We start from the raw sequence: 16,914 nt of genomic DNA on the forward strand, positions 1-16,914 counted from the left end.
GCAACCAATTAATCTTTATTTCCAAACAAGGTGCACGTCTTGTTATTTACCACATCTAAGTCCTTGGTGGCCGTGGACCGATATCTATGTTGCATCTACTTGATTAGCCATTTTTTAATGTGACTACTGGTGCCGTTAGAAGTCTAGAGGACCCTAGAGACATAGGAAACTCATTAAGCAGAGGGAACACGCATGATTTAGAGATTTAAGTACTAAAAGGTTAAACTCTTTTACGCTTCGGGACAAAATAATTGTTTCGATCATTTTGTCTCATATTATTCAGCATAAAAATGTGGAGTTTCGGTTGTTGCCAAATCATGGTTGAATGCAAAAAGTCATATTTCAAAATATCCTTCAATTAGTGTTTCTTGGAGAATGATGGCTCTGATCAATTCAGTAAATGTTATATATATATATATATATATATATATATATATATATATATATATATATATATATATATATATATATAGAGAGAGAGAGAGAGAGAGAGAGAGAGGCTTTAGTGACATGAAGTATGGCCTATAACCTCCGGTCTTGTATTCCTTAAGCATGAACACCAACAATAGCAATGTGATACAAATACAAACAGCAACTTATTTTCATTTATTTGATATTACAGGATTCTTCAAAAGTGTAATGTCTTAATAAGAAAAAATGGAGAGAACAATGCTATAATTGGTTAGACTAATAATCCAACTTTGTAGGGACACAATAAGCATGCTACAAATCTTTCCAAATCACTCATTGAATGCTATCAAATGCTGCACCATGAGTAAAATCAGCCATGACCAGTTTCCTCTTAGATCAACTTGTAAAGTAAAAACACAAAACAGGTAGCTAAAGGATGTAACTAAAAAAATTTAAAGAGGGAATCCCAATGATCCAATTAATCTAAAAGAAAAGCGAAGAGAGCACCTCAAAACCATCGAACTTCCCTTTGAAAATACAACTCACTCTGTTTATTCGAAAGAGCTCTTGCACATAAATGGAAATGTTTCAAATACAACTTGTTGGTGGTGGATAAAACCATCTGGATGTCCCCATGAAAGTTGATTTGTCTACTTGTGGAGAAGCATATGTAGAAATCAGGAATATGCCATACTTGTCTGCAATGGAAATTTTGAACAAAAATCAGAATGAGAAAAGCAAGATGATAGTCTTGAACACGACTTCACATGTTTATCCATGAATATATCTTAAACACTTCAGGAAATGCATTTATGAAATTAACAATGCCAGTACCACTAAAAATGATGCAATTAGGACCATGTCACACACGTAAATCTTGAATATTCATTTCACTAGAATATCATTTCATTTGAAACCATATTTTCTGTCCTTAAGCAGAATTCTTTCAGAATTTTCAATACTTGAATAGCTAAGTAGTATTTCACAACTAAATCATGTTCATCAACAACAGAACTTTCTGATATTTGGACACGAACTTATGATTAATGATATACAATGCTTAAGCTTGACTAATCTCTAAAGTTTATCTTCATATTAATTTTAAAGTTCCCCAGGGGATAGGGGCCAGTACAAGCCTCTTCTCCTAATATTTTCTAGGGATCATTTTTGGACAGTTGTCAATAAAAGTCAAAGTTACATGGCAAAGAGAGTACAAGTGTTGTTGCTTCAACATCTTGAGGAACAGCAGATCGTCTCCTCTGTTTTTGTTCTGTTTTAGTGAAACTTCTATTCGCTTACTCCATGAGACGTCCATTAGTTAATATTACTCTTAGATTAGATGGATCATTGGATAAAGAACATACTAAGTTATTTTAGAATTTCAAATATGCTGTTTTTCCTTACAAAAATTGAAAGTGTTTACATTTGTTAACCATTTTGACTTTATTTTGGTATTCATGATGGCTTTCCATGTACACAACTTCAATCATATTCAAGACCTAGCAAACATTGAAGAAGCAATCGCATATCCATGTTAGCAACTATATATTGACACGCAAACATTACTTTTATATTATATGCATGCTTATATGTTGATACAATATTTGCATTTTGTAGATTGAAAGAAAGCAAAATCAATTATTATAATTATAGATTATGAAAAGCAGAGGGAGAAGCATACCTTCGGATTAAGTTTGTAACTGCTTAAAATATGGTAGTGCAGGGGATACGTGAAACGAGGGGCCAGTAGGAGCCTTTTTTACTAATTCTTTCTGTCAGCTTTGGGCATCCGATAATTCTCAAACTCAAAAGTGAAGCCAACAACATTTCTGGTAGATCCATGGTCTTTGGGCAGCTGTCAATGTTAAGATGCTGGAGGGAGGTGAGGTGTTGGAGTCCCATTGAAACTGATTCCAGTTTCTCAAAGTTATATATGTAAAGAGAGGTAAGAGATGAAGGAAGAAGATGAGACAACTGACTGATATTACTCACATCTTCTGACTGCCCACCTATTAAAGTCAGATCCATAAGTGAGGTTGGAAATGTCTGTGGAACCCACTTTGAAATGGGCTTCTTCAACCCCCCTATTTCAAGAGAAGACAATTTTGGAGGCCAAAGCCCACGAGGAAAGGAAGCATCCATACTTTGACAATTTAATATTGTCAGTTCTGTTAACACAGCAAGATTCGGCAACTCGTGGTCAGGAAATGACTCCATATTTGGACAATTTTTTATTACGAGTTTCCTGAGGTAATTGAAGCAACTCAAATCAGTGATCGATTTCAGATTTGGCCAACCATCTATATGTAGAGATTCAAGCATGAGTATGTTTGAGTTGATCAGAGGCTTCTCTTGTCCTCCTACCAACTCCTTTTCCAATAACTTATTGCAAATATAGATGGAAAGTGACTTAAGGCTATTTGGACAGCTGTAATGCTCCAAGCTGTCACAACCCACTAGGATCAAGCTCGTAAGAGATGTTAGGTTGCTCCCAGAGTTAGCCTCCTCCTCTTTCTCACCTAAACTCACCAAATTCGAACAATAAGATACTTCCAACTTCCTTAAATTCACAAGAACCTTACTTGCCTTCGCTTCTGATTCCCACAAGTATCTTATTTCATTACACCCTGCGATCCTTACTTCTTCAACTGCCCGAAGATGCTCTATAACACCTCCCCACACCTGATCATTAAGTCCTGAAATACCATTTATATCCAACTTGGTGGCTGATGAAGCTACATGAACCAAACTTCTTAACACTTCATGGCCACAACCGCCTATTCTTAGAACCCTGACTGAATGCAATGCTTCAAGTGAGACTCTAAACAAATTAGGACAATCATATAGAGAAAGCTCCTGAAGGCATGGAAATGCTGTACCCACAAGTACCCCACTACTGATTGACCATTCCTCCCACCCCTTCATATCTCCAAAACTTAGAGTTTCAAGTGATGGGAATGCAAGACCAGTCCCAAGGAACTCCGGACCCACAACTTTTACCTCATCCATCCCTGCGATAAACAACTTCTTGAGTAATGTTAACTGCCCAAGTGGTGGTAGAGATGTACACTTTTTACAACCGCTTATCTTAACATAAGTCAGCGAAACAAACGAGGGATCCCCAACCCAACTTGGAAACTCTATACCTCCATATGACACAATTTCGAGGCTTTTTAGATTATCAGTACAAGGTTTTAGCGCATTAAGCACCTCCTTTTCAAGTGTTTCCTTTCGAGAACCATCCAATACATTACTCCATACTAACTCTAACTCGCTTATCTTCTTTTCAGACAAGTTAGCTTCCTGTGCATGCATTGAGCCTTGCACTTTTTCCAGCCCCTTAACAGAAATTTTCCCTTGGAGAGCCTTTAAATCTTTAATGTCAGTTATTGAAAAACCGTTGTCTCCTCCAATAGCGACCCCATACAGAGTTTGTAGGCTTTTCAACTCAAGAATACCTAAGGGCATCTTCTTCAAAAGTGGAGTATCCCTCATGTCAAAATGCCGCAAATATTTGAGCTTTGCGAGGCTCTCAGGCAACTTTTTCAAACAATAACAGCCAGAAACAATCAGCGTCTGCAGATTATGAAGGTTGTAGACATTATCCGGTAAATGTGTGATTTTAGTTCCAGACAAGTTAAGATACCTCAAGTGCTTCAAACTGCTGATGGATTCAGGTACCTCCCTTATGCTAAGTTGACACAAACTGAGGACCCTTAACAAAGGTAACTCATGGAGTAAGTCATCCAGGACCTTATTTGATAAGAAAAATGTTCTCCAACTTTTATTTATCCCGACATACACTGCTAAGAATGTTCTCAAATTTCCAGCTACTTTTAATGCCTCGAACCTTTTGTAAACCATGTACTCCTCACAAACAAATGAGAAATGGCGGTGCTTCTCCAACGCTTCATTCCTAATTTCCTTCTTCATCCGAATGTCCAGCCTTGAAAAAAAATCTCCAGCAACAGATGTGGCCAAGTCATTCATCAGGTCATGCATCACAAATAACGATTTGTCATTAGGCGCCTGTTGGAAAAATGACCTTGACAGCAAGTCTTCAAAACATTCAAGTCCCAAGCGTTCCATTGACTTTCCCGTAGGTGATTGATGCAAAAACCCTTCAGCCATCCACAATAGAATCAACTCCTCCATGTCGAACATGTAGTCCTTGGGGAACAAAGAGCAATAGGCAAACAACAGCTTCAAATTGGCAGAAAGATCATTGTAGCTTAGTCTAAGAGCCGGAACAATCTTATCTTTCTTTCCTAGCCTCCATATCTCACTATTCAACAGTTCCTTCCATTCTTCCTCATCTGTTTTTTTTTACCTCAATAACCTCCCAAGTGCTATCAATGCCAACGACAAGCCATCACATTTTGCAACAATGCCTTCACCATGTTGTTTAAGTGTGGGGTGTGAATCAAAGTTATTTTTACCCAATGCATGCTCACAGAATAAAGATAGAGCACTTTCATGTGGCAAAACCGACAGATTGTAAGGTTGATTGTAACCCAGTTGATTTAGCAACGACAGCTTCCGGGTCGTCATGATAATCTTACTTCCAGGTGCCCCTGCAAGAAATGGGCGTGCTAGAATTTCCCAATCTGTATAGCTTTCACTCCAAACGTCATCAAGAACAAAAAGAAACCGCTTTTTTGAAATCTTCTCTTTTACTGCTACTTGAAGCAAGTTTAAGTCCTTAAATTTTTGGTCTCCACCGCCTATCGATTGGAAGATAATTTTGGTTATATTGAAGATATCAAACTCATCGGAAACACAAACCCATGCCTTGAGTTCGAAGTGATCCTTCCATTGCATTTCCTCATACAAAAGTCTAGCTAGAGCGGTCTTACCTACCCCACCCATGCCAACAATCGGCACGATGCTAAAGTTTTTATCATTTGGTCCATCTCCCAGTAACCTGTGGACCAACGCATCCTTATCTCCTTGGCGCCCAACAATGGTAGATGCATCTATCAAACAGGTCTCTGCTACTCTATTCATCTGTACTTTTTGGCTTTCACCTTTCACACTTAAACCAAGATTGTTTTTTGCATCAATTAGTTCTTGTAACTTTGTGGCAATATCATCTAATTTGCCATGCATCCTAGTTCGTGGTGTGAAATTCTTGCAACAAGTTGGGATTAGCATTAGCTTTCTTACCTTGCTGGTAGTGGCTTCAGATTCCTTGCTCAGCTCAGGAGTTGAAGACCATTCAGCCATTCTTTTACAGCTTCCTCAGTTATCTCCTTCTGAGAAGCGTCATTAAGCAGAGCTTTGATCTGGATTAGTGACCTCTCCAATTTCTTAAGCTGCGAATTGATTCCCTTGGAAAGAGCAAACTTCTTCAGGGTTTCTGAGGCCAGCTTTTCAAAAATCACCGTGAGGAAGGAAGAAAGAACGATTTCAGCCATTGATTATGGTAAGAACAGAGTAACGATATAGAGGAAGGGATGGCCCGAGAGAATTAATTAATAGTAGAGATGTGGATGAAACAAATGGTCAAATGCACAGGAAAACGAGTTCGATTATTGTTTACAGTAGAGAGGTGGATTCAATCAATGTACCTAACAACTCTGTGGCCCCGATAATTGCAAGTTGAAATTGACGTTTTTTAACTAAAAGATAAACTTATTTATCAAACGATGTAACGATTCCATGGGCACTATAACTTTCTGAATTATAAGGAGCGTGAAAATTAAATGAACCCCGCTCCTCTGTCGGCTCATGGGGACAAGTATCACCACCTCCACCCCTTTTGAGTAGGTGTGGTACTGTGGTGGGTCCAAATAGAGGTCAGATGGATCGCCGACACTATCCTTCACTTCCAACTCACCTTTGGATTTTTCATTGAACATTGAGGAGAAGTAACTGTGATTGGTCCAGAGAGAGATCAGATGACAACCTCCGTTGATGAGCACAGCAGTGGCGGAACGCAAATTCAGAACCGCCGCATGATTTGTCATTGTTGGAACGAGGGAGGAGATCACGATATTGCTGAGGCTGAAAGAGTAAAGGAGTAAAGGTGGGCCATATTTAAGTTTTAGTGAGAGATGTGGGTCTTAAAAATACAATTTTTATTAGAAATAGAGTAAATTAAACAAATGGTCAAAATGGTTTGGGTAATATAAGTGTTTGGTCTCTAATTTATTTTTTTAACACGGAAGGTTTATATTGTTTGTTTTTGTTGTGCGTCTGGTCCCCATCTTACTTAAAAAGACTATTTTACCCTTGATTTTTTAATTTATTTAAATAAATACACCCTGAACCCCACACCTCACCTCATTTTAACTTACATACCCTATCATTTTCCCCTATTCCCCATTTCATGTCTATGACGGTCCCTCCTCCCTAGAAAGCTATCTACCGTATTCTTCACCACCACCCTCCACTCCATCAACTCCATCATCAGAGTTAAAACCATTCCATGTCTGCATTTAAAATTAAATTTATTAATATGCCTTGACATAATATATATATATATATATATATATATATATATATATATATATATATATATATATATAATATTTATCGTTAAGAATTTGACTAAGATATCTGGTTCAAATATTGAAGCATAAATTAGTTATGAAATCTGAGATCAAAATTGAAACACAAATCATACATAAAGCATGAATGGAAAGTTCAAATTTAATTTATGTAAATACACTTGACATCATTCTCAAAAACTTGAAATTAAACACTCATGGACACAGTTTTATACAACAATACTTTAAATCAGACAAAGAAATTTATACAAAGCAACTAAATACAACTAAGAACATAGGCGGTCAGATTAACAATGTAGATCGGTGATGGTCGTTTGGCGATGGAGGCAGCTGGCGATTGCTTGTGATGGAGACCAATAATGGTATACAACATTGATGACATATGAGACGGTCAGATAGAACATGGAAACGGAGGTGTGTCACGTGTCATGTCTGGCCGATAAAGAGACAGCAAAGGCGATGGAGCAAGCGGTGATCCGATGGTTGGTGGCATGAGTAATAGTGTTGCAGCAATATCTAGGTCACAAAGGGGTAGTTTTGAAGTTGGGGTTCTAACAGTGATGAAGAGGTGGGCGGTGAGGAGTGGATGAAGGAGATACTCGGTGTTGAAGATAGAAGAGAGAGCAGTTTCATGTCTATAGAGAAGAGGGCGGAGGGTTGAGGACAGGGGAGGTCGGTGATGATGATGAAGAAGAATCAATCAACCAAGGGTATCGAGAGAGGCAGTAAAGGAGTGGGACCCACATGATTTTTTTCTTATTTATAATAATGAATTAAAATAATAAAATTAATTAAAAAAAGAAATTAATAAGGGCATAATAGTCATTTTAGGTAAGACAAGGACTAAGCAAGTAACAAAAACAAACAGTGGGGACCTTACGAGTTAAAAAAATAAGTTACAGACCAAACGCGCAAATTACCCCAAACCATAAGGGACCATTCGTGTAATTTACTCTTAGAAACACCCACCACTTCATATAATTTACATATTTTTATTTTTTTATTTATTTTAAATGCATAATTATTACATTTATATATATATCAAAATCTGTATCGGCTTATGAACAATAATCCTTTCAAGTCGGCTTGCTTTTGGAGCTGTGAAATTTTGGTCCTTCTGCTCCACCTCTTCTCTATGCTAATGTATGTTTTAGGGGTTGTTTGTTTTTTGTCCGCAAATCTGCACGATCACTTTTATATGTGCACGTAGACCACACGCAAACATATGTCCTCATAGAGTGTGTTTTTTGGATGTGTGCAGACTTAAAAACTTCTACACGAGATCATGGCGCAGACATAGACTAATGTCTTCAAAAGTCTTATAAACCTAAGCAAAAATAAACTCGCTTTCTTTCTCTCTTTCAAAATTAGCAACTCTAACATCACCATTCACCATCGACACCTCCTCCCACCGTTTTCTTCAACCTCTTGTCCCCCTCCTCGTGTCGCCTTCGTTCATACCAGAACCGTCGCCCGCTTGACCAACACTGTCTATGTCTTCCTCCACTTGTTCATAACTACTTAAGTCACCTCCAACCGTTGGCCTTCTCGGCGTTGTTGGACTCTACCGCCCTTTCCCTTATGCATATTTCATTCTGACCTCTTTCCCTACTAGGTAAGCACCTTCAACTTTTCTAGGGTTCATGAAATCATATTTTAACCAAATCAGATGCCTTTTTTTATTCAAGCAAGTGTTAATTGTCTTTTGCTGAAATGCATTTTTTTATGCAATGATATAAAATCAGATTTTCTGGAGTTGTTTGTTTGTTATGTTATTATTATTTTTTGTTGAAATGCCTTTTTTATGCAACGATATAAAATGCATGTTGTTAATCGTATTTTTTGCTGCAATGCCTTATGAGGTTTCAATTTTGAAGATTATGTGTGGTTAAATTGATTTAGTGGGGTAGAAACTAGTTGATAAGCATAACACACCAATTATTTGATTAAAGTCCTCAAAGATGCTAGATTTTTTTCTTGCAGATAAGATATATGCAAATGGAATGTACCTTACTTCATGTTCTAATGTGATATAATCACATTCTAGCATGTAGCATTTCTAGCTACAAGCTTCTTATCTTAATTGCAACCGCAATACTTCTATTGATCGCTTCGATTATGTTCTACTTCAATATTATGTTTTAATTTAAATTCTACCTTGAATTTGGTTCTATGAACCACATAACATACATATCTTAGTCGGACTCAATATGATATGACCACTTGGGCCGGAATGTCAATCATCTTGTTGGTCATTACTGAAACGATGGTAACGAAAGACATGAACAAAACGGAATCAATTACTAGTGCCTTGTTAACCTTGTGACTTTCCCTAATCCAAGTGTGAGTCCTATTCTTCCGATAGTATAGGCCTCTACTACCTTTCACACCTACTCATACATATCCCAAGTATTGCCTCTCAGTTCTCCAAGTCACTATACAAGAAAAAATCATATGGCAACTTAACACATCAGATAACATAACCAAGGTTTATATTATTTCTTGAAATGGTTACATAGATATTCAAGTTCACCCTATACTATGCCTCTCATATTAGACTACACCATATGATACTATCTATATAGCTACTTTATATCTCGCTCTTCGGATATATAGATCCTTATTCCTGATCCCTCGCATTGTCACCTGCTTCATTAAGGATCATCTGGAATGCTCTTGCCTTTAGCTTCGGTGGTACGTTTGGCTTTATAGCTCCTTCCCTCATTGGGATGTTTTGCTTGAAGTGTCCTTCTTCACCACACTTAAAGCAGTCTTCTCTCTTGGTTGTGCATTCATTGGCATAGTGACCAGTCTTCCTGCATTTGAAGCAGGTCACCTATTTAGAGCATTTCCCAATGTTTTTCCTTCTGCACTTGTCACACCACTTTTCTTTATCATTATTCCCAAACCTCTTATTGTTGGGGTCAGACTTCGGGAACCTATTTCTCTTGTCGGATCTTGAAAACCCCTCAAACTTCTTCTTCTCCCCTACCTCAGCTCTTTCCTGACCCTTTTCCCTAAGTTGGGTCTCCACATTCTTGGATGCTCTAACAGTTTTCCTCAAAGTAGTTTCCATTTTTACCATAGCACCAAAGTCCGCTGGCAATCCATTAGAAAACTTATCTATCTTGGAGATTTCAGCAGACACCAAGTAAGGGAATAACTTCATTCTCTTGGTAAATGAGGTGGCATACTCATCAACTCTTATCTTCCCTTTGTTTAGGTTCTGAAACTCGTTGTTCAAGTCTATTAGATCTACCTCTGAGCAGTACTACATTTTCAACTGCTCCAGGAATACTTCCCAAGACATTCGCATGGCTTCTCCCCGTGGCATTGTATCTGCCAACATCTTCCACCAACTTAAAACTCCAGTCTTTAGTTGTCTGACTGCAAAGATGGCTTTCTACTTGTTGCTGCAATTGCAACTTTCAAATACCTTCTCCATCTTGGAGATCCATTCCATGATCTCTAATGGCTTTGGGCTTCCCGAAAGACTTGGTGGTTTGGCACCCAAGAAGTTCTTATACATACGTCCATCCCTGTCAATCCTTCTATCCGAGTTGTTCCTCCTGACCACTCGGGGTTCAACTTGACTCACAGTACGACTGTAATTTCCCTCTTCCGACAACTCTTCATTTAGTCTGGGCTACACAACAGGCACAGTAGGTTCTTCCCTATTATTAAGCAACATTTTTCTCATCTCCTCCCTCTGTTCGACCATCATAGCCCGGATCATTGCTTGGAATCCTGACATCGTTATTACCCCAGGTGCAGCTGCTACCTCTGGTGCACACTTAATCCCTCGTGGCTCAGGCTGCTGATTACCATTTCCTAATCCACTTCGAGCTCTCACCATGTCGATCTATGCACCAAAATTAGGAGGTTGGAGTATAGTGAAGAGAATTAAGACATGAAAGCTTTTTTTATGATATACATATAAAACTCCTTATCATTTCGAAAAGTTACATATTAGTTCTAATACTGTAATTAAACGTTTAGAAATCTGAACGCATGAAGTTTCCAAATCCGGTCAGCAATAGTCATAGATCCGATCAAACGGTACCATGATAAAGCATATAAGGCATCTTATAACATAAATCATTTAGCACATAAAAGCTATTTAGGCATCTCCCTTAAATAAGCTAGTGCTCGTTTCTATTCAGGCATATATCCTAAATATAGTAGACACTCATCTCACAATCATCGATAGCATTCTAAGTTTAAGTGTAGAAATTTCCTAAAATTCCTAGTTCGCTTAAACTAATGCTCTGATACCAACTGTGACAACCCAAAATTCACGGTCATTTTAAAAATTTTATTTATGCTTATTTTAAAATCAGAGTATTCTTTTTGAACAATATTATTGCGGAATTTGTCCCAAAACAATATAATAAATATATTATCAAAGCATTTCCGAAGAAATGTATTTTATGTATATTAAAACATTAGGATGTCATCGTCAATACAGAAACATAAGCATAAACATACATTACATTCATTTACACTAATGATTTACATCTCCTTTAATCTAAAAGTGTAAGGTATCTTCGCATCGATACTTGTGATACAAAAAAACTGAGTGGCTCGGGTTGGGAAACCTAGTGAGTACATAGGGATTTCAATCCCAAAATTATATATATATATATATATATATATATATATATATATATATATATATATATATATATATATATATGAACTCACAATATACAATTGCACCGCATATATGCAATTTTAACCCACCCTGTCGATCCTCACAACGACACGATCCATACTCTCAGATGTAACATGAATAGCTTTACCTAATCCATACTCCCAGATCAGGTATGTTTAATCCATGCTCTCGGATCAATGACAAATAAATATGCCCACACCATACTCTCGGACTAGGGATGAATGACTACGTCTAATCCATGCTCTCAGATCAATGACAAATTTTAAAGTTCTACCCTCCGTGTATATCTCACCCGTATTCATAAGAAGATACTACCCAATATTTATCTTAATTAATTTAGGTTTATTTTGTACCCTAAATCATCATATATTATCGAATATGCTCTTAACACGTATTTTAGGAAATATCAAATGTTTCACACATAAAGATATATTTAATACTTTAATTAATAATTTTATTAAAATCATGTTCATGAAAGGGACTATGCACTCACTTGTTAAAGTGATGATTAGAAATTCGGGCAGTGTTTCACTTCCAACAATTGCCTTTTCCTTTGACGAAACCTAGTATCATTACTAAGTTTCTGTCTGTTATCTATTGTGACTAGTTATTAGTCTAGATTTATCATTAACTCAAAGTCTACTTTCATGATCTATCAAGTAAGGAACAACCAAGTAGGATCATATCGGAGGTACGGTCCGTTTGGTATACGAAGTATACTGTTTGGAAATCCCACTTTAAACACCTCACTAAATCACAGCCTAGACATGATCCCCGTAAGTAGATCAATCAGTATAACGAATTTGAATCACTGATAAATCTTATTTATAGGTTCATAATAATGATAATGAACTTAAACATAAGTTATACTTAAAGTATCGTAAGCATAACTCACTTACATGGGGGTTTAGCGAGGAATCGGGCTCTGCATGGGCAGAACTTCTGAACCGAATGCAGAAAACTCGATTTTTTCAACTCTGATCAGCCAACTCGGCGAGTCCATGAACTGGACTTGTCGAGTAGCTTCATTTCTACATGGACTCGTCGAGTGGCTTCATTTTTACATGGACTCGTCGAGTTCCCCGGTGGACTCGGCAAGTTCATCAGTCAGAATGCAGAAAAGTCGATTTTTTCAACTTTGAAAACAAGCAAGCATCAAATATAATAGAAAACAATCCTAGGCTTTGATACCACGGTTGGGTTTTGAGCAATATAACACTTCCTAAGTTCATATGCAACCTTAAATGCTTTGGATCTATGTTTTCTCTAACTATACATGCATTTTCTATTTCCAAAGCATTCACCCTAACTAGCATACAATTGAAACTATATAACAAAACTTTGGTTAGGATGCTTACCTCTTGAGTAGGGTAGAGTTCTTGACCTTTGAAAGCTTGATCACCTCAAGTGTGATGCCTCTAATGGTTCACAAACACCAATATGCAAAAGGAGATTCTAAAAGAATAAGTTACTTGTCTCTATTGAAGGTGCAACCGATTTTGGTGCATGGAGGGGGCTATTTATAGTTGTGGCAAGTGCTAGGGTTACACTTTGTTAACCCTAATGATTCATGACTTTCCACATTCCTTTGATCCATGGGTTTAACCTCCATCGACTATCCATGGGTTGTATTATTGGTTTAGCCTACTTACATAATCATGGATCACTTAGCCCATACTATAAGTATCATTGATTTACATAATCAATCCCTCCATATTTAATTAGTCTCTTTTGACCACAAAACTAATTCAAATTTAATTCTTAGATAATACTAATTAAATAACCATTTTAATATATTATACTTATAATATATTAATAAATCGTAAATAACCTTATTCTCATAAAACCATCCTATCAAATTGCACTGGTGAAGGCAACCCAAAAGGACTATGCTACAATCGGGTCAAGTACATCCCAGTTATAGTTATGGACTTAGATATCAAATGCAACAATAAGTAGGATTCCAACGTTCTTTATATGTATGGAATCCTTGTGGCATGTAATATAGATTTGGTTAAGATTATTTATCCTAAATAATCTCCTATCAAAAAGTCATTTTTAACACTTATTATCTCTAAATTGACTAGTCTGAATCTGCGGGCTTTACAAAATTCCTGTTAGTTCAAATTTGAAGCAAGAACAAAGAAGTTTTTGATCTGATTTAAAAAGTTTAACCTGTAAAAAAATAGTAAATTGGCAATATAAGTTAATATAAAATGTGTAATATAACTGTAATTTATAATGTACCTCAAATTGGCCATGATGTTTTGGATGTTTGTCTGTATCTTTCATTGTGAATATTTTCAATTCGTTTGATTCTTCTAATCTTATTGACATACACCTAACCATTGATGTAAGAATCTCTGATTGAATATCAAAGAAAACATTTGTTGTGAAGAATTCAGTTGCTTCAACTTCAAGTTTCAATCAATGTAACATCGTGTTTATTAAATAAATAGATAGATAAAATTGATGAATGAATAGTCGCCCTAAATCCATATGATTTAGTGGAATGTTGGTTGTGGGGAGCCGAATGTTATAATTTGGATTAGTCGGGGGTAAAGCGTAATTTCGGGGCTTATTTTGTAAAGATTTTTAGAAGACAATGTGTGTTTGGTATCATTGGGACTTATTATGAAAGGATTTTGGATGGCTGGGGCTAAAAGGGTAAATTATGTACCTTAGTTGAAAAGAATGTGTCAAGCAGGGGCTGCTTGGTAAATTTTCGGACCTAATTTGTAAGGGTTTTTACAAGGAGGGATTAAAGGGGTAAATTTCGGATTCATTTTGAAAATATTAATAGAGGGAAGGGCCATTTTTGTTATTATAGGGAGAAGTTTCATGGGGCTCGGGGTATAAGACCCATCACCCCGGTAAACCCTAATGCTAGCCATGTGTTCCAGCCGCCACCACCTTATGCCCCCTTTCGTCTCTGGCGCCGCCGCCCTCATCCCGTTTCCGATTAGCGAACCACCGAGCAGCTACTCCACTGGACTTCAGCCACTCTTCTCCTTCTCCTTTTTCAGTCGCTGCCATATGAGGCCTCATCCACCACCCGCTACTTCGACGGGGGGATGATGTGACAATAGTCAAATTCGGGTCAAGTCAAAGCCGTACAAAGTCAACGAGTCAAACCGGTCAACTCTACTAAAACTTGTATATTAGGGTTTGCATTATGTAATTTCTGTATAACTCACTATCTTAATGAGAAAACATCGCTTGGAAAGTTTGTGTGTTTAAATTTCTTTAACCTTAGTGCTAAACAATGAACAAGAACCATAAAACAATGTTCAATACTCATAGGGAGTGTGTAAGATCCTAAAACATGGCATAACGGGGCTTACAGACCTTGCATTGTGAAGCCGGACACTCACATTCGTCACACACGAAACCGCTCTCAATCATTTTCACTCTATCTCTTCTTATCGAGAATCTCTCCCAAATCTCTCTAAGTATGTGAAATCTCTCCACTATATCTCTCTGTATGTGAAATCTCTCCAAGTATGTCAAATCTCTCCCAAATCTCTCTAAGTATGTGAGATCTCTCCTAAATATATCTCTATATGTGAAATCTCTCCAAGTATGTCAAATCTTTCCCAAATCTCTCTAAGAAAGTGAAATCTCTCCCAAATATCTCTTTGTATGTGAAATCTCTCCAAAAATGTCAAATCTCTCCCAAATCTCTCTAAGTATGTGAAATATCTCCCAAATATCTCTCTGTATGTGAAATCTCTCCAAGAATGTCAAATCTCTCCCAAATCTCTCTAAGAAAGTGAAATCTCTCCCAAATATCTCTTTGTATGTGAAATCTCTCCAAAAATGTCAAATCTCTCCCAAATCTCTCTGAGTATGTGGAATCTCTCTCGAAATCTCTCCCAACTTTCTATAATCACTCGGGGCATCCCGACCCTCGAATTTGGCGAAAACAGCCCAAAAACGGAAGTCTAAGCGAAAAACGGACTTAAGGAACCGAAACCCCTCTTAGGAACCGAAACCCCTCTTAGAAACCGAAAGTCCTCTTAGGAACCGAACCCTCCTGATGAAGAAGAACCGAACCGAACCCTCCTGATGAAGAAGAACCGAAACGAGCCCTCCTGATGAAGAAGAACCGAACCGAACCTTCCCTTCTGACCACTTTCGCTTCTGACCCTCGCTTCTGAGCTTCGGACCGAACCCTCGGCCTAGGACCCTTCGCATCTCGCCTCTGGTTCGCAACCCACTTCCGACTCGGCACCAGCAAGGACCGAACCTCGGCGACAAACCCAATTCAAATTTGCAAATCATCTCTTGCGTCAAGGCCCAAAAGTATCTCCGAAATGAATACCACGCATTTCTAGCCCACGTAGTAGATACGAAACAAGAGGTGAGGGATATCAACGACATTCCCGAAGTGTGCAACTACCCCGATGTATTCCCCGAAGATCTTCCAAGTGTACCCCTCGCACGACAAGTCGAATTCCGGATCGACTTAATCCCAGGAGCTACCCCCGTCGCCAAGGCTCTATACCGCTTAGCACCGGCAGAAATGCAAGAACTTTCCAGCCAGTTAAATGAACTGTTGAGCAAAGGATTCATCAGGCCAAGCTTCTCACCCTGGGGAGCACCGGTCCTATTTGTAAAGAAGAAGGACGGATCTTTTCGCATGTGCATAGACTACCGGGAGCTAAACAAACTCACTATCAAGAACCGATATCCCCTGCCCCGAATCGATGACCTCTTCGACCAACTCCAAGGAGCAAGCTACTTTTCAAAAATCGACCTGAGGTCGGGTTATCATCAACTACGAGTTCAAAAAGAGGATATTGCCAAGACGGCGTTCAGAACTCGCTACGGGCACTATGAGTTTGTGGTAATGCCCTTCGGATTAACGAACGCACCGGCGGTATTTATGGACCTGATGAATCGAGTGTGTCGACCCTACTTAGACAAATTCGTGATTGTATTCATCGACGATATTTTAATCTACTCCCGAAGCGAGGAAGAGCACCGTCAACATCTCCGGCTAATCTTGGAAACACTGAGGACTGAGAAGCTTTACGCCAAATTCTCTAAGTGCGAATTCTGGATCAGAGAAGTGAATTTTCTTGGCCATGTGGTTAGCGAGAAGGGGATACACGTGGACCCCTCTAAAATCAAAGCTATCAAAAACTGGTCAGCACCTACAACGCCGACGGAAATTCGACAATTTTTAGGGCTCGCCGGCTACTACCGAAGATTCATACAAAACTTCTCCAAGATCGCCAAACCACTCACCACCCTGACTCAAAAAGGTGTGGTATTTAAGTGGGGAGATAAACAAGAAGCCGCTTTCCAGAC

General features: G+C 38.1%; 1 pseudogene across 1 annotated transcript; it reads right to left on the reverse strand.

Moving 5' to 3' along the window:
* Positions 1-574: 574 nt before the first annotated feature.
* On the reverse strand, positions 575-6,374 carry LOC145093817 (putative disease resistance protein RGA3; annotated as a pseudogene). Its single transcript, XR_013703100.1, has 2 exons — positions 2,093-6,374; positions 575-1,109 (listed from the first exon to the last, which is right to left on the reverse strand). The product of XR_013703100.1 is annotated as a putative disease resistance protein RGA3 (transcript).
* Between the last annotated feature and the right edge of the window lie 10,540 nt (positions 6,375-16,914).

The sequence above is a fragment of the Lactuca serriola genome, chromosome 3 (genome assembly GCF_051521515.1).
Source record: "Lactuca serriola cultivar US96UC23 chromosome 3, Lser_US96UC23_V15, whole genome shotgun sequence".
Lineage (NCBI taxonomy): Eukaryota > Viridiplantae > Streptophyta > Magnoliopsida > Asterales > Asteraceae > Lactuca > Lactuca serriola.